The 25,943-nt window shown below is 49.3% G+C and overlaps 1 protein-coding gene across 2 annotated transcripts in view; it reads left to right on the top strand.

The window, feature by feature from the left end:
- EPB41L5 (erythrocyte membrane protein band 4.1 like 5) overlaps positions 1 to 25,943 on the top strand; it is a 1,765,041-nt gene that overhangs the window by 743,112 nt on the left and 995,986 nt on the right. The gene's annotated exons all lie outside the window — the stretch shown is intronic.

Raw genomic sequence — 25,943 nt, 5'->3', positions numbered from 1 at the left:
CCGCCAGGAATGCCTTTTCATATTTAGTAAAATCAACCTCCCCCAGATTCCCAGTAGTATCAGTTACGGGTCCCGTGGAACCGGGGACCCCCAAACCTTGGAGATCTTGCTAATGCATTTCGCCCAAAAGCCCTGTAGCACATTGTAATACCAGACCATGTGGAAGAAGGTGCCCTCTGCACTTCTACATCGGAGACATTCCCCTTTGTCCACCACCCCCTTTGCGCCATCGCTGTTCGAGAGCAGTACGATTGGTGTAATATTTTTAACTGGATCAATCGTAACTTTGCATCAATACCTATCTCTCGAGGAAACGTCAGTGCTTTCACCCATTCTTCAGTTTCCAATGGGCCCAGGTCCCTGTCCCATTTCTTTCTTAGCTTAGCCAGGTCTCGGGTCCTAAGGGGTTGAGGACCTGATAGAGCGTGGAGGTGACCTTGGTCAGGATGCGCTCTGGGAGAACATTAGTCTCCATAGGGGAACAGTTGGCAACTTCGACCAGATGAAGTAATTGGGCGTATATAGTGGGAATAAGTTGTATATGCCTGTAGTAGTCCATAGGTTGTAACACACTTCAAAGACTCGAAATCTAGGAGGTGTCCATCCTGCACTGTGTCTGCAAGTGTGCGTATGCCTGGTCTCTCCCAGTTCGTGAACTGCCCCATTTTCTGGATTTCGGGAAGGAGTTTGTTATGCCACAGAGGTTGGGCCAGTGTTGGTCTCGCTTTCCACTCAATGTGTTGATGGGCCTCACTCTAAACCCGGCGGATATGCAGTGTCATTCTCGACATCCCCACCATCCTTGTGCTGTCATCGTACAATATCTGGAGAGGGGTGGCTGAGCTGTAAGTCCCAAAAATGAGTTACTGCAGATAAATGAAGAACACCAGTCGCGAAAACAAATATATAACAAGAGTTTTCTCTCGCTTCTAGCGGTCTCGGTTTCAGCTACGTCTGCGTAGAGAAATTATCCTCTTTATACAGTTCAGAGCGGCATCGGTTGTTGCAATTACAGATGGTTTACGACCTGCGTAACATGGGCATTATCCATGGCAACACATGGATCCTCGATCTACGTCATGTCTGTACAATTTACTGTTGTCAGAGAAATGAGGTCACTCTGTTCCCAGTGCAAGCAGATGTTCCTGGCCTATCTTTATCTGTGTTTTTCTTGTACGAAAAGGGCACTTTGCATTTCGGCTCGGTAGTTTAATTATCTTTCCCTTCCTAGAATGTGCATGGTACATCATGTTTCCTAAACATTGGTTGCGCAGTTAGCTTTGGAGAGCAGGAGACAGGGAGACACATAGGGTGCCCTTTCTCTGTCCGTGCCTGCATGTTGAAGGCTCGAAGCCGGTAAATTCCATTAGGTTAAGCATTCCTTTGTAGGAACACGTTCACCAGCCCATCAGGCTGCAATCATTTTCTGCATGCGACATGAAAACCCAGCAAGTGAGCAAAGAAACCAAAATGGAGTCTGAAGGGTGACCTTCAATGTGTGCGCTTAGGCTAACACAGAATAATGCAGAATAGATGCATTTTCACAGAGCTTGTACTATCTTCCACCCGATGTGTGGGAGCACAGGGTCTCTGTGTATCCATTCGTTCACCCCCATCCACCCCACTGTTTGCGCAGCCCAGTAATAGGTGCGGTGACATGGCAATCCAATGCCTTCCTCCCACACCGAGCGTTGCAGTGTCGCGAGGGCAACTCTGGGTTGCTTCCCTCCCCAAAGCAATCCCTGGAGGATGCTATCTATTGCTACAAAGGTTGTGTGGGGGATGGGGAGTGGGGCGTTCAGAAGGACATATAAAAGTCTCTGGAGTGTCATCATTTTAAACAATGCAGGTTTGCCCATTAGTGATAGGGGGAGAGACTGCCAATGAGAAACATTGGCTGCAAATCTGTCAATCACTGGCTGTAGATTGAGTTGGAGGAAGTAGTCTAGGGCTGGACTGATGCTTATACCCAGATAGTTGAAGCCCAGGATCGAAACTGAGTACGGACACTGTTAGGGAATAGCAGCCTCTCCTCCCTGGAGTGGGAAGTAGACTGTTTTTTGTTTTACTTGGAGCCCACCAAAGTTTTGGTATTCTAAAAGAACATGGGACACTATCGGGCAGGAGATCGTTGGATTGCTTAGATAGATAAGAAGATAATCTGCGTACAAAGAGACTCTATCTTCCTTTACCCAATGCCATGAGAACCCAGCCCAGTTCCTATCCATTCGAAGTCTAATTGCCAGCGGTTCAATAGCCAGGAGGAACAATAGGGAGGGGAAAGGGGCAGCCCTGTCTAGTTCCACTGCCCATTAGGAACGCCTTGGAGGACCTGCCATTTACCCTCACAACCACCTTGGGGGAGTCATAGAGAAGTTTAACCCAGAATGTGAACATGTGCCCAAATCCCATAATTTCCCACAGGGCATCCCACCCCACCGAGTCAAGCGCTTTCTCGAAATCCACCGCCAGGAGTGCCAGTGGGTCCGAGATTGCAGGGGCACGATCAATAGCGAACTGGACCCTACGTAAGTTCATACGGGCGGATCTGCCGGGCGTAAATCCACCCTGGTCCGGGTGGACAAGGGATTCTATCACCCTTAGCAACCTGTTAGCTAGGATTTGTGCAAGAATTTTCACTTCTCTGTTTATCAGTGAAGTAGGACTGTAGGAGGCGCAATGTTCCAGGGGTTTCACCATGCATGTCCAAGGGAAGTTGTCCCTGTTCCTTGCTTCGCAGGAACACGCAGTGTATGTGTCCAGTTATTGCATACCCCCAAACCCCCCCACTCCCCCGGTCACCTCCAGGTTTCTACCGGGAAGCCGGTGTGCCCGGGAGTTTGCCCGGGAGTTTGCCCTGGTTGGAGCTGCGCCAGAGCGGTTTGAACTTCCTCCTCTGTGATCTCGGTCTTGAGATCCCTCGCCTGTTCGGGGAGACAAGGAAGTTTAATTGAATCTAAGAATTTCAGGCTGCCTGTCTCGGACTCCCTTGATGGGGGTGGATAGAGTTGTTCATAAAAGGCAGCAAAAGCCTCTGTAATGTCGGGGTCCGCAGTTAAGTTCCCCTTCATCCGATAGAATGGCCCGTACTTGCCCTTTCTTCTTTTGCATCTTTCTAGCAAGCCAGAGTCTTGTCCGCTTTGTCCCCCGTTTCATATATTTGACTCTGGATCGACCCGTGGGCAGCTTGTGTGTTGTCTAAGGCAATATTTCTTAAAACCTCTTGTGCCGTCACTAGGGCCTCGTGAGGCCTGGGGCCCAATTCCAGAAGCTGTTCTTCCTTTTTAGTGACCTATCTTTCGGCCTCAGTGATCTCCCGAGTATGTTGCCTGCAGTGAGCTAACTATAAGGAAATGCTGCTCCCCCCCGCCTCCACCCGAGGACTGTCTTGTAGGCTTCCCACAACGTAATTGGAAAGTCCACTGACCCCTCATTCAGATCAAAGTATTCTGTGGTCTCCTGAGAGAGGCCCTCTGCTATCTCAGTTATTCCCAGGTAGTATGTGTTCAAATGCCAAGCAGCATCTGATTTGTTTTGTCTGGTTTTTAGTGTTATCAGCAGGGGGGAGTGGTCCGATACCCCTCTTGCAAGGAACACAGCGGACAGCAGCTGGTGGGACATACTCCGGGGGACTAAAACATATATATATTTCTGAGGCTTGTGGAATCTGCTTAGATCACATGCTGTGCATAGGCCGACATCTAGTGGAAGCTGCAGAGTATTACAGTTTGTTTTTCGAAACTCGAGAATGGGCGTCGACACAGGCGTGCCAGTAATACTATCCCTAGTGTGACGTCCACTGTACCCAAGATCCCTCAAGCGTCTAGGATCCTCAGATTGTTTTTTTCCGCCATACTGGTCGGAAGCATCTTGCGGAGTCCCCTGGCCTTAGCCATACTTTTACTAATAATTGAAATTTAATATTCTTTATTGACATCCTTCCCCACCCCAACGTCGACCCTCGACGACGGCTGGAGAAGACATCGACCGTCGGCTGCTGCACGACGGATCTGGGCCTCGGAAGGCCGCTGGCCTCGGCCTGGGCCTAGTAGGCCGCTGGCCTCGGCCCTGCAAGTAGGGAGAGTGGGGGGTGGTACATACTCTTCACTCTTGGTATATAGATACACTTATATATTTCCTACACTTATCAGCCCGCTGCCTCAAGGTGCGTATGGAGGGTACCCCTTTCCAATTCTGCCCCAAGTGCAACCGCAAATACCCTTGGGTCGACAGGCACGCCACGTGCAATCTCTGCTTGCCGAGGGACCACCCCGAAGCGAACTGCAGAGCGTGTAGTAGGTTTAAACCTAAGACACTCAAGGACCGTTCGACAAAGCGTTGGGCCCACCACGCCAGGCAGGCGGCCATGGCAGCGGAGGGCGCCTTCAGCGATGGCAGCGACGCCGTACTTTCGGACGGCGAGGGCATTACGGCGTCGAAAGACAGCCGAGCGCAGGTCCCCGACCTTGGAAGATCGTCCGGCAGGGCGGCTATGGGGAAGACCCCCGGCGACGCAAGCGCTACACACCCTACACACACTAAGCACACTAAGTCCAACCAAACCTCGACGACGTCGACTTCTCGGAAAGAGGCACAAATAGAACGGTCCCACTCGGTGTCCTCTGGGCGCTCTCGATCGAGATCGCCTCATGACGCAAGGCAATCATCCACTCTTGCCAAGAATGCCTCGCTCCCTAGACTAATGGAAGTTCGATCGTCGGAGGACGAAGACGACTTTCACCCCCAGGCCGCGCTCCAAGAGACGGAGGCCGCAGTTAACACCAGCGAGGCCCCACGCTCGAAAGACACAGATACCTCTCCCGATCCTCGACGACAGGCGTCGAAAGTCTCCGGGGCCTCCAAGGGACAGGGAAAACATTTTTCCACGCACGGGGAGGGGGGGAAACAGCGGAAAGCACATTCTTCCACTCCTGTAAGACCATCCTTCCCCCCCTAAGCAGACAAACAAATACAAGTCTACTGAGAGATCAACATCCAGCAAGGGTACCCTTGATAAGTCCCCTAAACTGCCTACTAAAGTCATCCCCTGTTCCAAAGAATGGTCCAGCGAAGACATAGACAGGGTCATGTCAAGGATGTCTTCCTTGGCTGATTTTTACGACAAGAATCCAGAGCATTTCCTCTCGTATGACCCTCAGGGAGCCACACCCTCAGGTTCCACTGATCCCATCCCCCTAAGTAAAAGGGCCCGGTTCGAAAGACCTGAACCCTTCGAGGTACAGCCTTACTCTACTCCATACTCTACTCCACACCCCAGGTACCAAGGAGAGCCTTTCCCTGAGGGGGACCAGGAGTTTGAAATTATGGAGGAACAAACCGGGACGGAATACTATGCGGATGAGGAGGACCAGGAGGAGGGAGAAGATGAGCAGGAAATTTACAGAGTAGATTCCCCGGTAGAGAACGAAGCCCCAGTTACCGACTCGCCAGTCGATAACCAGCCCCTCCTTAATGAGGTTCTCGCTCGCGCGGCAGAACATTTTCACATCGACACCCACGGTGTACAGGAGGAAAGGGACTTTGCAGAAGAGTTGGTAGGAGAGAGGAGGCCGGTCGCTCAGACCATCCCTATCCTTAAATCCATCCAACGAAGAATAGATCCGTCCCTGGTGAACCCAAACCTCACCAGAGCAGTCAACCCCAGGGTCGAAAAACCTTTCCGGGCAGCCCAATCTGACCCTCTCTATATAAGAGGACATCTTAAACCAGACTCCCTAGTGGTTACCAACACTCGGAAGAGGGCTGGAACACCCTTATCTTCGTCAGAAGCTCCTCCCGACAAGGAGAGCAAGAAACTTTACGGCTTTGGCAGAAAGGTAGCCTCAACGTCCGCCTACCAAGAAAGGATTGCTAACTCCACCACCCTGTTGGCCAGCTACAACTGCCATCAATGGGAAGAGGTCGCGGCACTCATAGCCTCTGCTCCGGAACCCTTAAAGGGCCAATTGGCTCGGATCTCAGCAGAAGGGAGAGCCGTGTCTGGTTGCATATTGAAAGCAACTTTCGACGCCGCGGACAACGCAGGAAGATTGATAGCAGAGGGTACTGTTATCAAGAGACATGCGTGGTTACGGCAGTCGGGGTTCAAAACAGAAACTCAGGCTTCTTTAATAGACAAGCCGGTGGAACCCGATCTATTGTTTGGGAAAGCGGTCGAAGACGCACTGAAAAACGCCAAGGACGAATACGAAACACTTAAATCCCTTGGCCAACTAACCAACAAACCCCCTAACCAGAGGGGGAACAGTAATTTTCGTCGCCCACGCGGCCAAAATTCACAAAGAGGCAACTATGCCCAGGGACAGGGTACACAGTGGAACAACAGCCAGCAGTCTACCCAAAGTTACGGCAGGGGTAACAAAAGAGGTCGTGGGAGAGGCAGCCCCAACAAGGGAGGTGGCACGCCTCCACCAAAGCAGTGACGCTCAGTTCAGGGTCCCTTCTCACGCAACCCCAGTAGGGGGACGCATTTCCAACTTCACCCAGGCTTGGGAAGGGATCACCTCAGACAGATGGGTGCTGTCAAGTGTCCTCAGGATATTGTATAGAATTACTGCAGCGTCCCCGGAACCATCCTCCACGACAAAAAGTACACTCCCTAGAACATCAGAAAATCCTTCTCGAGGAGATCGCCATTCTGCTAGAAAAGGACGCGATAGAACTCGTCCCAGGACACCAGGTAAACAAGGGTATCTATTCAACCTACTTCCTTGTGCCAAAGAAAGATTTGACAATGCGCCCAGTATTGGACCTACGGCCTGCCAACAAGTATGTCAAGCCCCAAAAATTCCGTATGACCACGCTACAAGAGGTAATCCCCCTCCTAAAAAAGGGGGATTACATGGCAACCTTGGATATGAAAGATGCTTATTTTCATATTTCCATGCTCCCGGCGCACAGAAAGTACTTGCGCTTCAAGGTGGACAGTCGCCACTACCAATTCAAGGTACTGCCCTTCGGGATAGCTTCAGCACCAAGGGTATTTACCCAGGTACTGGCGGTGGCAGCGGCACACCTACGCAGGGAGGCAATCCCAGTGTACCCTTATCTGGACGACTGGCTCATAACGGGGGGGAAACCCCAGGAATTTGCAGGACAAACATTCAAAGGACTATCGACCTCCTCCACGAATTAGGCTTCTCAATCAACGAGAAGAAGTCAAGCCTGGTGCCAAGCACCTCAAAACAGTTCCTAGGAGCAATCCTAGATACTCAGGAAGGGTTGACCTTCCCTTCGGAAGAGAGAATTCGGAATATACTACTGCAAATTCCACATTATCAGTCCGGTCAACAAATAACGGTATGCAAAGCAATGCGGTTACTGGGCATGATGGCGTCATGCATTTACCTGGTCCCCCACGCGCGACTGCGCATGCGTCCCATGCAGGAATGGTTGGCAAAACAGTGGTCTCAGGCAAGTGGTCAGTGGGACGATCTAGTGGTCGTTTCGCCAACACTGGTACAGAGCCTACACTGGTGGACAAGAGAGAATCTCGCAAGGGGAAAACCCTTTTACGATCCCGAAATACAGGCAGTGGTGACTACAGATGCATGCCTGACTGGGTGGGGAGCTCACCATCTCCACCACACAGCTCAGGGTCTCTGGTCTCACTCAGTAGCCAAGAACCACATCAACCTCCTAGAGCTTCTGGCAGTATTCCGAGCGCTTCGGGCGTTCGAGCCCCATCTACTAAACCTGTCGGTGCAGATCCGGACGGACAGCACGACAGCCATGTTCTATCTGAACAAGCAAGGAGGGACTCGCTCGCCAAATCTGTCCAAGCTTGCCCAAAAAATCTGGATATGGGCACTCAGACGGAACATCTTCCTGTCATCGCAACATGTTCCAGGGGAGCTCAATTCCCTAGCGGATGCTCTAAGCAGAGACTCCCTCCCAGAAGAACACGAATGGGTACTTCACAGAGAGATCGTAGAAGATCTCTTCTCTCGGTGGGGTTTCCCCACTATAGACTTATTCGCCACAAGCGAAAACAAACAATGCCCAGGATTTGCATCCAGGTTCCCCCAGCCAGACTCCCAAGGGAACGCCCTGTGGATGAACTGGTCAGGGATGTTTGTGTACGCTTTTCCACCAACTCCTCTCATCAGGAAGGTGGTGTACAAGATGAACAAGGAATCGATGACACTCATCCTAGTTGCTCCCATGTGGGCGAGACAACCATGGTTTCCACACCTACGCAGAATGGCGGTGTGCGAGCCCATCAAACTTCCAGCCTGGTACAACCTTCTGTCCCAGCAACAAGGTCAAACAGTGCACCAGCAACTCAACTCAATGAACCTGGCAGCATGGCTCCTGAAGTCATAGAGTTTGGACATCTCAATCTACCACAGAGGTGTATGGACATCCTAAAAGAATCCAGGAAACCAAACACAAGGCACTGTTACTTTGACAAGTGGAAAAGATTTGTTATTTGGTGCCAGAATAAACAAATCAACCCTGTTGATTGCACTCCCAACGTCGTGACATACATGCTCCACCTGCTGGATGCAGGATTGGTTTTTAACTCTCTGAAAGTACACCTGGCAGCCCTCTCGGCTTACACCACATCCCATAACAAGGTGTCGTGGTGGAAGGTACCAGTAGTTAAAGCCTTCATGGAAGGAGTAAAGAGACTTCACCCTCCTATTTCAAACCCACCGCCAGGATGGGACCTTAATGTGGTGCTAGCTAAGCTCATGGGCCCCCCGTTCGAACCCATGCATAAAAGTAGTCTCAAACACCTGACTTATAAAACGGCCTTCTTAGTAGCCATTACCTCTATAAGAAGGGTCAGTGAAATTCAGGCTCTGTCAGTGCAGGATCCTTTCTTTACTATCCACAAGGACAAACTGGTTTTACGCACACACCCTAGGTTCTCACCTAAATTTATATCAAAGTTCCATGTAAACCAGTCCATCGAGCTTCCGGCTTTCTTCCAGGACCCGCAAAGCTCGGCTGAGGTGAAACTACACACCTTAGATGTGCGTAGGGCGGTCCTCTACTATGTAAATAAAACCAGACCGCTAAGGAAAACAGATCAACTGTTTGTCTCCGTAGCTACATGCAGAGAGGGAGATCGCGTCTCTAAAGGCGCTATCTCGAAGTGGATTATCAACTGTATACAGCTGTGTTACTCTCTTTCTGAAAGAACTCTGCCTTTTACGCCAAGGGCCCACTCTACTAGAGGCATTGGGGCCACTCTGGCTTTCATTGCAAATGTTCCCCTCGACACCATTTGCAAAGCAGCTACTTGGAGCTCTATTCACACTTTTACTCAGCATTACTGCATTGACACTCATTCCAAGACAGATACACAAGTGGGACAAGCGGTTCTAAGACACCTGTTTGCTCATGACCCTTCTCACATCCCACTTCCTTCTTCTGGTACTGCTCGCTAATCTATGCACAGCATGTGATCTAAGCATATTCCACAAGCCTCAGAAGGGATACATTACTCACCGTAATCGTATTTCTGATGCTTGTATCTGCTTAGATTCACATGCGACCCACCCTTCCTCCCCTCCGAGAGAAGGCGCATGATTGCTTGTAGTCTTACCTTTCTGTCTATCTGCTTGGATTATCTGTACTCACGCTACTCCTCATGCTTCCTCATGTCAGAAAAAATACAATCTGAGGATCCTAGACGCGTGAGGGATCTTGGGTACAGTGGACGTCACACTAGGGATAGTATTACTGGCACGCCTGTGTCGACGCCCATTTTCGAGTTTCGAAAAACAAACTGTAATACTCCGCAGCTTCCACTAGATGTCGGCCTATGCACAGCATGTGAATCTAAGCAGATACAAGCATCAGAAATACGATTACGGTGAGTAATGTATCCCATATATCCCCGAGAGCGATATGTGTGCGTTGGAGTAAAATGAAAACCCAGCGTCTGTTGCATGCAGTGCCCTCCAAGTATCCACCATCCCCAATGCCTCCACAAAGGTGTCTAGTTTGGTTGCTGTGTCCCGTTTCCTATTGCCACTATGTGACCTGTCCCTGCCAATCTCCATCACTTCATTAAAGTCCTCTCCCAGGACCCACGAGTCTGCCTGTTCCGTAAGCAATACTGCATGTAACTCATTCAGGAGCTCCATTGTGAGTGGAGGAGGGGCGTGGGCTGCAGTAAGGCCCCAGCTTTCTCCCCACATGTCGCTGAGCAACACCACAAATCGGCATCAGGGATCGGCACGCACCTTTCTCAATTGGAATGGTACCCGCTTATGAATTGAGAACCATCGTGCCCCTGGCCCCTCTTGAGAATCCAGCATGGTATGCTTGTGGGTAGTTGGACCTCTTAAAGAAACCACAATCTGTACCAACTGAAGGGGTTTCCGTGAGGAGGGCAATGTCGGGGGAATGACGGTTGAGAAATTGAAGCACCAGCCTTTGTTTTATGCTAGAGCTTAGCCCATTGACGTTCCATGTCATTAGAGATATCTGCCCATCACGTGCCATCTATATTTGTGTGATGTCTTGTAGGGTCTGGAGGGTATATCGTGAAACTTTTTTTTTTTTAAATCAATGTTATTGATTTATTCAAACAAAAACAATACAAACCAAACAAACAGTGCATATATCAACAGCACATTTATACTTTGCTTAATTTCGGTCACTGTTCCCTTTATCCCACCCCCCATTACGAGCCTATTCCTTCCCGCATTCTGCTTCTGCATCACATGGCAGGGGCTCCCTTTCCGTAAGTTCTATCAGATCTTGTATCGATCCGCACAATTCCGCTATTAATGATTTCCAGGCCATCAGGGTTTCCACCCACTCCTCTCCCCCTACATTGCTCGCCTCTTGCCATACCATGGTTTCTGCTTCTGCCCATTTCCACCAAACCTCCACCAGTGGTCTGTGACACGTCTTCCATCCCATAGCAATCCTCCTTTTTGCAAGCATGTATTCTAGGTGTTTCAATTTACTAACATGCTTAAGTATCTGCGATCTGGCGAACCCCCCCCCCCCCCAGCAAGCAGGCCCAGACTGTATCTATAATAATCATGACCCCTTTCTCCGCCAGTGTCTGTGCTACTTCACCCCAGAATCTCTCAATAACCGGGCATGACCAAAGCATGTGCACCATGCCAGCCTTTTCTTCGTCGCATTTGGGGAATGCTTGTCATCCTGCATTTGCAAACCTAGATATCCTCTGGGTGTCATATATGCTCTGTGCGTAATATACAATTGTATCTGTTTTAATCTCGCATTTCTTGACACCTTCTTATGGTACCCCAGGGCTCGTTCCCACATCCGTCCTCTATCGGGGCCCCTACCTCCGCTTCCCAGTCCAGCCTTAATTGCGTTAGATACTTCCCAACCTTAGACATCATCATCTCGTACAATCTAGAGATCTTGTGCCCCCCCGTCAGCTATGTCATATATTGTATCTATGATAGCATCTGGTTCTTCTTCCAGTACCGTTTCGGGCCACGTTCAGACCCTCTGCACCATTCTGTGATACGTAATATATTGGCCCGTGTGTAATCCCATTTCTTCCCCCAATGCTCCAAAATCTACAATGGTACCCTCTCGCCAAATATCACCCATAGTCACTAGCCCAACTGATTCCCAGTGATTCCTGATTATCATCCTCAGCTGCTTACCTCCCCCTTCCAGTGCAACTAGTGGTAACTGCGGGGAGCACGGGAATGGGTTCTCCATCATCCGGCATGCCCGGCGCCACATCTTCCACCCCAGCATCATCATACTGGGACGCCCTTCCAATTCTGTCTCAGGCAGCCAGTTCATCTCTCATAAGTAAAATGGAGCACAATCATGTCCAAACAACCTGGATTCAGGGGTCATTTCATCTGAGGGCCATTGGCGACATACTGCAGTTGGCTTGCCACATAATAAACCTCAAAATGAGGCAGTTTTATCCCCCCTTTTTCATAAAAGTTCTGCAACTTCCATAGTGCCACTCTATTCCGCGTGCCATGCCACAGGAAATCCCTACACATACTGTTCAATTTAGTGAAAAACTTTTTGGGTATCCAGTATGGTATGTTCCCAAAATAGTGCAGGAGCCTAGGCAAAACCACCATCTTTAGCATTGCCCCCCGTCTCATCATTGCTAGGGGCAACTTCACCTAGAATTTCATACAATTCTCTATTTTATTAATGGCTATCTCCGTGTTGTGCCTGTGTTCCTCTTCGACTGTATGATATACATCTATCCCCAGATAACGGAAAGTACTCACTACCCATGGTATTTGTAACACCGGTAACTGTCCCACAGAGATCCCTTATAACCACCTAATGGGAAAATGCTAGATTTTTGAGGGTTCACTGTTATACCAGATAACGCCGCATATTTTTCCATCACTTCCAGAATGTACTGGAGATTTTCCTATGGGTGCCTCAAATACAGTAGCAAATAATCTGCATATTAAGAGATCAAATGTCGTTTCCCACCCACCGCGATGCCTATAGTATCGTATTGTTGTCTAAGGCGTGGCCAAGCAGCCATGGAGTAGGCTGCGATTCCTTGGAGCTCCATGATCCGACTTATTGATTCGAAGCAAAACGCATGTGTTGATGGCTGATTCCAGCGGAAAAAAGATACTGTATCTGTGTGAATACTTCAGGCAGCAGATGAGCATATCGGCGGGAGAAAGTGGACACAGCAGATGGAATTAGGCCACTTTGTGTCCTGATCCGGGAGCGGCGCAATTGATACTAAGATGGCGGCTTGCCAACACAAAGGGACCCCCGGCGGCACTTGAAATTGGGTGCCAGGCGGGCAGTGAATGGACTGCAGGCGTGCAGCGGCGGATGCAACAGTGAGTGGCCGACTACCGGAGAGAAGCTCACGAATAGCCCAAGAGGATGTACATAGCATTGGGCCACCGGGCCATGAGATAGGCGGCATGTCCTTGGCGCTCCCACTAGACCAGGACGATGTATACACGAAACGGACAAGAAGAATGACAGCGTTCCCACAATAGGTTGGAAGCGTCGAGCAACCAGGGATTCCATCCCAAAGCCGCACCGAGGAGTGGATGAGCAAATGAGTATATGCATCTTGTATGTACCATCGGCCGTTGATAGGTGCAGAGACCAGTAAGAAGCATCGAAGACGCAGAAGACAACACCCTGCTGATAACGGGCACAGACACTGAGAGGTAATTGTGACGCGGAAAGTTACAATCCACCCGAATAACAACTTCATGTGTAACAATTGGTGTAGGCTGATATACAGAGACCCCAACGACTCGAACAACAACTAAGCGGCACCGGGCCGGAGCCAGACACGTGGGCAAGGTTGCATCATGTCGGTGAAAAGTCTGAGAACCAAGACCAAACAACCCAGAATGGAGGTCTTCGCGAAAGCGCAAGAGGACCCCCACAACATCGGAGCGGAGCGCATCCGCGACTACTGCTGAAGAAGCCCCAGAAAGGAGATAAGCATCAAATCCTGGAGGCTATATCGGAGCTGAGCACCAAGTGGGGCGCGGCAATGGCGGACTTACAGACAGCCCTGGAGGGCAAAATAGATGCGGTCGGGACTGTACTTACCCTGTTACGGTAAGATGTCAGGGGGCTGGCAGAGAGAACAAGTGGGCTGGAGAGTGCCGTGAAGACCAATACTGATGTCAGCACAAATAATGCAAAGGAAGTTCATGTGCTCAAACAGCAGGTTGCTAACCTCGAAAATCGGGTGGAAGAAGCGGAGGGAAGAGTGAGGAGAAATAACATAGGGGTGGTCGGCCTGCCGGAGGGGGAGGAGGGCCAAGACCCTACAAACTACGTGGAAAACATGATCCTACAAGAAATAGGAGCAGATAAGCTTTCGCAGGGATGCACGGTGGAGCGGGCGCACCGAGCCTTAATGAGGAAACCACGACCTGGGGCTCCGCCGAGACCTATCATCTCGAGGATCTTGAACTATAGAGATAGGGAGAAGATCCTGGAATATTTTCGTAAAGGTGGGACAACACAGAAAGCATCCGACAACATTACAGCATACCCGGATTATACGATGCTGGTGCAAAGACTGAGATACAGCTACGTGGCCGTCAAGAGGAAGCTGTGAGCAGCAGGCATCAAGTACATTCTCCTGTACCCGGCAAAGCTGAAGGTGCTACATAAGAGCAGAGCGCTCTTTTTTTGACACTCCCGAGGAGGTGGGAACGTGGCTGGATCTGCAAGGCTGCCCGGAACAAGAAGTGGACCGTGACCGGCAGGAACAGGACGGCTGACAAACTGGTGCCACGGACATTTGGGGTACCGGAATATACCGGGAAGCGAGACTGGTTGATCACTGGATAGCATTTGGGCCTTGTGCCCGTCATGGACTGGAATATAGTAGGTAAATTGTAATTGGAAGCTGCATAGGGTTAACACAATGCTTAATACATTTGGAAATAGGAGCAATAGGATGGAAGCAACCCACCCCCGAAATACTAATAGTTAAGTGGCCATTAGGGCGACTTTACCCTACTGAGCCCTGAGCATAAGTTTGTGCTGGACGGGGCTAGATGTGGGGGTGCCTGAGATCCAGGGATGGAGCTGGGCAACAGTTGAAGGGGGCGTTTTTGGAGAAGCGTTGGGTGGGGGGAGACAAGGGAGGTGGGAAGTTTGGGGTGTACATAGTTTTGGGGAGTTTAAGTTTAAACATGAGCCTACATGGAAGAGCTGAAGGGTTGTATCTGCATAGTATGACCGGGAGGGTTCGGTTGGAAATGAGGGAGGAAGATATCGGAGCGCTATGGGAGATCTCAGGATAGTGACGTGGAATGTCAGGTGACTTAACAGTTATATGAACAGGAATAAGGTCATGCTGTATTTGAAAAGGCATAAGATAGATGTTGCATTGATACAGGAGACTCATTTGATGCGGGAGAAGCTGGAGCTAGCTGGGGGGAAAAATGGAAAGGGATTGTGGTGGGTTCGTCGTACTCTGCTTACGCTAGGGGAGTGCTTGTCTGGGTGGCGCCTCATGTCCCGTTTCAGCTACTACAGGAAGTGGCTGAGACTGACGGGAGGATGGTTATATTGAGAGGGCTGTTGGAGAATAAAGAGGTATGCATTGTGAATACGTACGCCCCCAACCAGAACACGGCGGCATACTTCAGGACTCTGTGCATCAACCTTAGTATGTGTGTGGGAAGCGCGGTTATTTGGGGCAGGGATTTCAATTGTGTAATGAACCCCAAGGTGGATAGATCTGATGGCAGGATTGACAGGCCCACCCCAGCGGCCAAAGCATTGCAGGTGTTACTAGATGACTTTGGCTTGGTAGATGTATGGAGAACAAAACATCCCAATGATAGGCAATATTCGCATTATTCTGCCCCGCAGCAGCTACACACAAGATTGGACTATGTTTTTGCCACGCCGGATGTAATGGCAGAGAGCACTCAAATAGAATACAAGGCGAGGGTCCTCTCAGATCACTCGCCCCTGGTCCTCGGGTGGCAATACTGACCCCCGAGGGCGCGGATTCCTACATGGCGCCTCCGAGCGGTGGCACTCAAAGATCCGGTCTTTCGTGAGGACATAAGAGATGAGATCATTAACTATTTTTAAACAAATACTTTGTGTTGACTCGGCGGGTACACTATGGGAAGCTTTTAAGGTGGTGATGCGGGGGGAGCCATAGCTAAGTCAAAGGGCCTGCAAGGTGGGGTTCTGGCTGACCTACAAAGAGTTGAAGATGAACTAGAAAGAACATTAGAAAGTGGCAGTGTGGACACTGAGCTAGTACTAAACTACAACAGCAATGTGCGGAACACTGGGAAAGTCTCTGTAACCTCAGTTATATAAAGTATGTTTAAAGACAGCACGCGGGAGGAGATAAAACGGGTAGGCTTTTAGCGTGGCTGTACAAGAGTGAGGCCCCTAGACCCCCGATTAGGACAATAACTAGAGAAGATGGCGATGTAGTAGACACTCAAGAAGGAGTCAACAAGGAATTTGCTGATTATTATAGGGTTCTATACGGGGACAAGGAGGGGAGTAGTCAAGAGGAGATAACCGAAACACTAGAAGATATAGGACTACCTAAAATAAGTGATGAGGAGAGAGAAGAGCTTGATGCACCAATTACCCTGGAGGAAGTGGAGGAGGTTGTGAGACAGTTGCCCACCAGTAAGACCCCAGGAGCAGACGGGTTCCCTAGCGAATTTTACAAAGTATATAGAGAAGAAGTGCTTCCCCCAATGCTAGACATGCTTAACGAAGCGTTTGAGATGGGAAGGTTGCCGGAGTCACTCAGAGAAGCGATCATAATACCGCTCCCTAAACCCAACAAACCGGGGTATAGCTGTAGCTCCTACAGGCCTTTGTCGATGCTGAACCTGGACAGCAAGATACTGACGGCTGTCCTGGCAAACAGATTGCAGAGAGTAATTAGTAAACTAATCCACCCGGATCAAACGGGCTATGTCCCGAATAGGAATATAACCCATAATCATAGGAGACTCCACCGTGTGATCGAATGGGCAGATAGAAATGAAGGCGAAATGGCGATTGTATCCCTAGACGCAGTAAAAGCTTTTGACTCTGTTGAGTAGCCATGGCTGCTGGCGGCCCTGGGAGGTTACGGAGTAGGGCCAGGTTATATCAGGTGGGCGAAAATGCTATACAGTGAGCCGTTAGCCAGAATTCGAACGGGATCAGTGATATCTGAGAGATGGCAGCTTAGTAGAGGTACCAGGCAGGGGTGCCCCTGGTCCCCGATGCTTTACATCCTAGCCCTGGAGCCCCTAGCGATATACCTCAGGCAACAATATGATACGATAGGGATTGAGGTTGGGGAGGAGCGCATCTAATATCCTTATATGCGGATGATTTATTACTATACTTGAAATACCCGGAAGAGAATCTTCAATATATCCTTGAAGTGATGGAGAAATACGCGGGGTTGTCTGGCATAGCGGTAAATCCTCAAAAATCTACTATATTCCCGCTAGGTAGCTATAAGGGGACCCCGGAGGAAAGGTTGCCGGTGTTACAGATACCATGGGTGATTGTTTTTTTGGTTACCTTGGCATAGATGTGTATCACACCGCAGAAGAGGAACATAAGCACAACACCGAGGTAGCTGTTGAGAAAATCCAGAAATGCATGAAGTTTTGGGAGAAGTTGCCCCTAGCTATGATGGGACGGGGGGGCAATGCTTAAGATGGTGGCCCTACCTAGGCTTTTACATTATTTTAGTAATATCCCACATATGATACCCAAGAAGTTCTTCGCTAAACTGAATGGTGTGTGCAGGGACATCCTATGGCATGGTACCCGGAACAGAGTAGCGCTATGTAAGTTGCAGAACTTCTATGAAAAGGGGGGTATCAAGCTGCCCAATTTTGAGGTCTACTATATAGCAAGTCAATTACAATATGTGGCCAATTGGCTCTCCGACGAAGTGACCCCTGAACATAGGTTGTTTGGGCGGGTTTGTACCCCATTTTACTTAAGGGAAATGATATGGTTGCCCGAGACAGATATGAAGGAGCGCCCTAGGATGATGATGTTGGGGTGGAAAATGTGGCGTTGAGCGTGTCTGATGACGGAGGACCCATTCCCGTGCTCCCCGCAAGTACCTCTGGTCGCTTTAGCAGGAGGGGACAAGCAGCTGAGGGTGATTATCAGAACCTACTGGGAATCGGTGGGGCTGGTAACGTTAGGGGACATCTGGCAAGAAGGGACCATTAGAGATTTCGAAGAACTTGGGGAGGAGGTGGGATTACATACTGGCCAATATGTTACATACCATAGGATGGTTCAGAAAATTCGGAAAACGTGGCCTGAAACAGTGTTGGCAGAGGAACCAGATGCTACTGTGTGGGCAATATAGGACATATCGGAAGGGGGCATGAGATTTCTAGATTGTATGAGATGGTGATGACCAAGGTGGGGAAGGAATTGACACATTTGAGACTTGATTGGGAGAAGGAGGAGGAGGTGGGGGCCCCAATGGGAGATGAGATGTAGGAACGCGCCCTGGGATATCACAAAAGTGTCAAACGCCAGACTTAAACAAATACAGCTGTACATAACGCATAGAGCATGCATGACCCCTCTGAGGATATCCAAGTTCCGAAACGCTGGGCGACAGGCGTGCCTTAAGTGCGACATGGAAAACGCTGACATGACACATATGTTTTGGTCATGCCCAGTAATCGAATGTTTTAGGGGTGAAGTGGCACAAAAATTAGCGACAAAAGGGGTCACTCTTGTCATAGATACGGCCTGGGCCTGCTTGCTGGGAGGGTTCCCCAGATCACGGAAACTTAAACATGTTGAGAAACTGAGAAACTTGGCATACGTGTTAGCAAAACAGAGGATCACCATGGGATGGAAGAAGTGCCACAAGCCACGGGTGGAGGTATGGTGGAAGGAATTACAGAAATGGGCAGAGGCGGAACGGTAGTATGGCAGGAGGCGAGCAGCATGAGTGGGGAGGAAGAAGTGGGTACCTTGATAGCATGGCAATTATTAATAGCGGAACTGTTCGGATCTCTGTCGGACCCGAGGGAATCCGAGGATAGTGAGACCCGGCCACATGTAGCAGATGTTGAACGCGAAGTACAAATAGGCTCGTAATGGAGGGTGGGACTTGGGGAGCACTGGCAAAATGTAAATACAAATGGTGTTTAATGGAATTGTTGTAAACTACACTGCGTGTTGGGTTTGTTTGTATTGTTGTTTGGTTTGAATAAAATTTAAAAAAAAAAAATTGTCTTGGGTATTTTGCTAGCGGTTCCAGGGCCAATATATAGAGCATTGGAGACCATGGGCATCCCTGTCTGGTGCCTCTATGAAGTTGCCATCTTTCAGATATCACAGTTCCTGTTCTAACTCTGGCCAATGGTTCACTATATAACATCTTTGCCCACTGTATATATCCAGGCCCCATTCCATAGCCTGCCAGGGCCGCTAGCAGCCATGGCCACTTGACCGAATCAAAAGCCTTTACTGCGTCTAAGGACACAATAGCCATTTCACACTTGTCCTCATTCCCCAGTTCAACAACTCGTTGGAGACGTCTATGATTATGAGTTATATTCCTGTTCGGGACATAGCCTGTCTGATCGGGGTGAATTAGTTTGCCAATAACTCTTCGCAGTCTGTTTGCTAAGACAGCTGTTAATATCTTGCTGTCTTGGTTCAACATCGACAAAGTTCTGTAGGAACCACAGCTATGGTCAGGCTTATTGGGCTTAGGAAGCCGTATTATAATCGCTTCTCTGAGTGACTCCGGCAGCCGTCCCAGCTCAAACGCTTCATTTAGCATTTCTAACATTGGGCGAAGCACTTCTTCTTTATATACTTTATAGAATTCACTTGGGAACCCGTCAGCCCCTGGGGTCTTACTAGTGGGCAGATGCCTCACCACCACTGCTAACTCCTCCAAAGTAATCGGTGCGTCCAAATCCTCTCTTTCCTCAGCGCTTATCTTTGGCAATCCTATGTCCTCCAGTGTTTCTATAATCGTCCCATGATAATTTCCCCCTTCATCCCCATATAGTAACCTATAATAATCCACAAACTCTTGATTGACTCCCTCTTGGCTATCAACTACACTGCCATCTTCCCTTGTTATTGTTCTAATCGGGGTCTGCGGGTTTCGTTCTTGTACAACCATACCAAAAGCCTTCCTGTTTTATCCCCTCCCGCATGCTGTCTCTATATATTTTTTATAGTTGAGGTTACACAGCCTTTCTCAGTGCTCCGTGCATTTCTGCTGCAGTTTAAGTATCAGCTCCATATCTCCCTCCGTGTTAGTTCCCCCTCTCAATGCCTTTTCCAGTTCCCCTTCTGTTTCTTGTAGGTCAGCCAGGATCCCACCTTGTAGGCCTTTAGATTTAGTAATGGCCATGCACCTCATCAAAACCTTGAAGGCCTCTCATAATGTACCTGCCGCCGAGTCCACACTACCAGTGTTCATCTCGAAATAGGTTATAATCTCCTCCCTCATGTCCTCCCTGAAAAAGGGACCTCTGAGTGCTTCGGCCCGGAGGCGCCATGTCAGAATCCTTGCTCTTGGGGGCAGTATTGCCATTCGAGGATCAGGGGCGAGTGATCCGAAAGGACCCTCGCTTTGTATTCCACCTGTATACTCTCTGTAATTACCTCTGACGTGGCAAAGACATAGTCCAGCCTCGTATGTAACTGCTGCGGGGCGGAATAGTGCGAGTATTGCCTATCTTCGGGGTGTTTCATCCTCCACACATCTTCCAGACCGAAGTCATCTAATAATGTTTGTAAAGCTTTAGCAGCTGGGGCAGGTCTATCAATGTTCCCGTCTGATCTGTCCACCCTAGGATTTAATACACAGTTAAAGTCCCCCCCCAAAATCACTGCAGACCCCATACACATGCTTAAGTTAGTACACAAGGTTCTGAAATATGGTGTCGTATTTTGATTGGGGGGGGCGTATGGGTATCGTGAAACTTAATCTTCCCATCCCCATGAGTGGCCCGTCCAACCCCGGTCTCCCTACGTTCCTACCGCCTGTGTCTTGGTCGTTCATTTCTGACCTTGCTGCTGCCATGTGACCACTCAACGTAAACCCTGAACAATTAACATCCCAGAACCCCTAATCATGGGTTTCTCCCCCTGCTTGTGGTCCGAGTGGAAGCTAAGTTTTTAACAGCCTTTTGTAGTGCACAACCCTGCATCCTCTTCCCCCAGTCTTACCAACTGTGCCCCATAAACTCCCCCCACCCTGCACTTCCCTCAACTAGAAGTACCTGTCGCCCAAACTCATGGAACTCTGAACTTGTGAGAACATATTCGGGTTAATCCCCGGGAGCTAATCCAAATCTCTGTCTCCAGTCAGGGCAGGGCTGCCAGTCTTAGGATTCAAAGAACTGGGCGATTGAAGACTTTTTTTTTAGGGGAATGGGGGGGTTCGGGGGGTGGCACTCCATTATAGTTATCAAGGCCCCGCTCTGGTCTCGCCGTGCATCAATACCTCTCATGTTTTCAGCTGGTCTTGGGGATTCCCCCATTCTTGTTGTCCTTGCATGGCGACAGGGTCTCTGATTGAGTCGGGCTCCCTCCGCCAGTGTTTCTTCGAGGTGTACGGTCCCTCAGCATTCCAAGTTGTGGGCCAGAGAGAACCTGCGTTTCTAGCCAGTCCCAGACCTCACTCGGGTTGTGGAACACGTGGACCGTGTTGTTGTGGTAAAGCTTGAGAGTAGCCGGAAAAAACAGCGCATACTTGATGCCAAGGGATGATAGTTTTTTCTTCATTGAGTCGTAAGATTGGCGGGACTTTTGCACTACCCTTGTGTAGTCTGGTTAGAAACCAATGCGGTTGCCATTATACGTGATCGGGCCTGTTGCCCTTGCCATGTGAAGTGTGTCCCGGTCTCTATAATTCATGTCGGGCAATCACTGTCCGGAGAGGGGCACCGGGTTTTGACCTGCTGGTAGGGTCTATGTGCCCGCTCAATGGAGAAAAAGTTCAAGAGCTTTTTGGGTGCCATAAGATCCGAGTGCCAGCTTTCCAAGAAGAGCTCCATAGACTGTCCATCTTGCTTTTCTGGGAGGCAGAGTATACGCAAGTTGTTCCGGCGGGATCTGCCTTCGCTGTCTTCTGTGCGAGTCTCGAGGGTGGTAAGCTTTTGTGCCATTAGTTCCAGGCCTTCTTCCATTCACTTTGTGTCTTCGCTGTCTGATATGCGTTACTCCGTTTCCCCCACCCGGGATGTCAGATTACGCAGATCTTGCCGCAAAAAGGTGACTTCGGAGGCTAGGTCATCTATTTTAGTCTCAATTGATGTCCTGGATTCTGTGATGGCAGCCATGATGTCCGTAAGTGACGGTATATGGCCAGCACTCCCATTTGCTCCGTCTTGTCCCAAGTTGTCTCCAGCCCCAGAGGCCTTCTCTGGGGTACTCGTATACCAGTCCATTTTGTGCTGTGCCCCCCCCTTTGTGGGGCATGTCTTTTACCATAGTTTTTGGGTTTGTTGCGTCTCCTCAGGAGTTGCAGTCCCACCTACACCCACCCCAGAGGCGATGATTTGATGCCCAGGTAGGTAGAAAAGGTAAGTGTTGGTCCGAAAGGCTTCCAGTCAGCAAAGTTTTCTTCTTTTAGAGTGAGTCGGAGGAGTGGGGGGGGTGTACAAGCATGGAATCTAGGGCACTAGGGGTTCTAGTGATGCCCTGGAATGCTCCGGCAGAGCTAGTTGGGAGCCAAGGTGTGTATCTCCTGTCCCTTGTGAGGGGCCCTCACCACGGGATGTCTTTTTTGCACTTATGCTCATCCACCGCAGCTCCTCCAGGCTCTGTTTACCGGCTGGTCAAGTGTATCGTCCACGGTGTAGCATCCGACTTGTCCAGTGCAATCATCCTTCATGTGCTGTCTCCCCCGCCTTGTTGCCGCTTCTGTAGCGCGGCTGGAGCTCCCCACAGGCGTTATCAAGCAGTTACCTTCGCCCGTCTATAAGGTCTGCCCGTTTGCCATTCTGTTAGGGCGTTAGAATTGTATTGCAGCTCCGCGATGCGGCCCCAGTCTGCTCAGTTCTTGCAGGCGGGTTACAAAGGGAGCGACCCGATTCGGATGATTCTATTGTTTTCCCTCCACTCCCCTGCGGAGGTCGCCTCACCACGGGGTCTCCCCCCGTCTTCACTCCTTTCTTGCACTGTCTCAGTGACTCTGAGGGTGGGGGATGAGTGTCCCTAGATGATGTTGGTGAGTCGCCTATCTAGGGTGAGGGGACAGAGAGAGGCTTGTCTTATCGCTAATGGAGACAAAAACCAAAAACACGTCCGGACACTTCACGCTGTGCCCCAGAGTGTTAAAGTTCAAGCAGGAGACCTGATTGCTTTTAATTCCCCTGCTTATTGAACTCAAATCCAATTAAAAGTAATAAAACAAACTTCACAAAACTTGGGTGCTAGGTTTTATGCACACAACACTTGGGGGTGGGGAGATCCCCAGGTTAGTGGAAACATTCCAAAAACATTGGCCGACTGGTTTCAGTGGTGTAAGTGGCCCACTTTCGTCAGGGCCTGTGGTGTTGAAATTTGCACCAGGCGGAACTGCTTGCTGGGAGGCAGGGGCTGCACCTGTTGGAAAAAAAGGGACAGGGTGGGATGACGAGGAGGGGGGGGGGGAGAGGAGGAAGGGGAAGTAGAGACATTGGTCTGTACTGGTTATTATCCACAGTGTCTTATAGACCTAGTGTGCCATGACCCCCAAATGTATTGGAAGGGTTCTTACCCCAATGTGTAGCCCCCAGGCAGTAAAACAACCCTCTGGGTGAGGGCGGAGTGGGGTTGCAGGGGCGTGGGGGGCAGATTTGCTTAATTGACAATGGACTTCTTAGTAATCCAGATGAACCGTGTCCAATAAATGCACTGCATTAGGTCTGGTGGAGGGTGGTAATAAACATTACTTTCTGTATTTCAATAATGCAAATTTGTTCGCTCTGCAGTGCAGGCAGGAAATCTACAGCGGGCCTAACAAGAAGCCTCCCTCGCTTGTCCTGTCAAACACCTGTGTCCTTACCTACTAGTAGTTCTGTTTTGCTCCGCGCAGTTCGGGATGGTATGTGCGTCAGAGTTCTGAGCCTGTTAAGTCAGCTCTGTATTTGGTCTATTGCAACGTGCAAATGCATGCACAGAAGGTACCCATCTAGTGTGTCCTTCTAACCTCCATCTTGGAGGTTGTTCTGGCGAAACCTAAGCGGACTTATTCAGAAGCTTTACAATTCCTAAAGGTGGCAGCGCTTTTGCTAGGTGACAGCGAGCCTGCCGCTAAAGGTGTTCATTGCTCCACGGAGCTTCGGCGGTTGAAAATGCCCAACATAGCAAAGTAAAAAATGAATAAACTTTCTGAAAAAATGGGTCCCAACGCATAGCGGAACGCTCCGATTCTTTAGGTCCGCTATGTGTAGGGACCCAATCTGTTGTATGTCTTGACTCGAGCGTTGAGTGCCACAGACATGTTTGTCTCTAAGTGATAAGTCAACCCGCTGGTTGTGCGATAACGGCGTCTCTGTGGATAGTAGGCTGACACAAAGGTACAGTTTTTCACATGCTTATCTTCAAAAACACACTACATGGATAATACTGAAATTCATCATGTAAGGTTAAATACGTACTTAGAAATGAAAAAATGCACACTATTAAAATGATACCATGTATGTTATAAAAACACTAATGGCTATAAAAGGACGGCCCCTAACCCCAATGTTTATGTGGGCCCGCTGCCGGAGGTAGATGCCAAACCTAAAATAAGAGGGGGTGGGAAGGCTGAAGAAACCATAAAACCTAACCAGCAGGTAAACTCCCTATGGGCCTGCACAATTCCGTACAGTGTCCTAGAGTTGCGTTGTGTCTTTAATATGTGGAAGGCCCTAAACCTGGTGGTCTGCACATAACACATTTAGGTAGGGCATTGGAGAAAAAGAAAACAAACATTTAGGTCAGGAAAATATGCTAAAAATCCCAAAGGTCTACAACACTACTCGTGATGTTTGGACCCCATTGGTGTAATATTAAAATGAATGGAACTACACAGGATGAAACAAAGTCTTAGAGGGTAGGAAATAATTTCAAGAATTAGAACAGTTAAGCAACAGTTCAAATGGATTTTCATGAGCAGCCCTGTGGACCGATTCTTGGAGGCCACTCTATTCTCGTGAACAGGGAAAGACACTGTTTAACCAATCTCTATCTGAGTAGTGTGCCTGAACAGCAAGGCTTAGATCTAGAGTGTGGGAGTGATTCAGTTAAGCCGACACGCAGAGCACTCCTAATACCATTTAGGCAAAATGTATGAAATACAATTATGTATGCTTTGGTCAAACTCGTAGCAATTTAAAACCAAAGATAAGTATCAACACTAAACATATTCTGCTAAACATTCATCCAATTAGGCAAAGACATGATTTCCTCCCGGAGGCGAGTAATAACCCTGGGTGCATAAGACGGGCCAAAAGGGTAGGACTTTGAACTGGTAGTGAGGTTGGCCCACAATGAATCTCAGGTACATCCTGTGCGTCTGATGAACGGGCACATAGAAGCAGGCATTCTGCAGGTCCAGCAACACTGAAGAGTCCTGCCGATCAAAGGCTTGGAGGATCTGGGCTAGAGTTACCATCTGGAATTTGTCCTTGTGCAGGTACAAATTCAGACAGATTTACGTGAAAATACAGCATTCCTCACTGTGAATGAGAAGAGATTGAATTTGTTATAATAAAATGAGAAAATAGATGCAGGGCGAGAACTCCTCGCCAACACATCTTACCCAACCCCTGCCCTACACAATGTACATTTTCGCATTATTTCTTTTAAAAAAACATGTGAATTGATTGACTGGGCAGTAATGGGGTGATACCAAGTCAGACGCCTCATAGAATTGGGTGCAAGCCCCAGTCTTTCTTCGGAGCCAGATAATATGTAAAGTTCCACCCCTTGCCTTGTTCTGAGCGCAGAACCTGTTCCATGGCACTCTTTGAGAGAAGCGGGGTCCAAGGAAGGTGGTGGTGTAAGAAAGAGCAAGATAGAGGATGCTTATTAAAAGGGAGAGAGTTACTCCACTGAACGATCTGTAGGGTCCAAGCGGCTGTAGTTCAAGACCAATCAGCACTAAACGAAGAAATCCTCCCTCCCACAGGGGACTAGTGACCGCTGCTATTCCACCTCTGGGCATACCCTCTGCCTCTTCCTCTCAGGAAGTGTCTGCCCAGCAGTCTCCCAGGGGCCACCTGCCCTCTACCATGGAGTGTAGGGGGCAGAGGGGCAAACACACTGACCCCTGGCAGATGGCGCAGAGGAATGCTGCACCAGCAAACACAAAGACTTTGTCGTCGCCTTGGAGGACTGGAAACTTTGTAGGGCGTCGTTAGTGTTGGCCCCTATAGGTTCTGCCCAAAGGGAATATCTAGTAGCTTTGAATGTACATCCCATGCAAATCCTCATGCTCTCATCCATAAGTGACAGCGAAC

The sequence above is a fragment of the Ambystoma mexicanum genome, chromosome 9 (assembly GCF_040938575.1).
Source record: "Ambystoma mexicanum isolate Mex_15411 chromosome 9, UKY_AmexF1_1, whole genome shotgun sequence".
Taxonomy (NCBI): Eukaryota; Metazoa; Chordata; class Amphibia; order Caudata; family Ambystomatidae; genus Ambystoma; species Ambystoma mexicanum.
The sequence above is the reverse complement of the archived record's forward strand: the minus strand, read 5'-3'. Positions and strand labels throughout refer to the sequence as shown.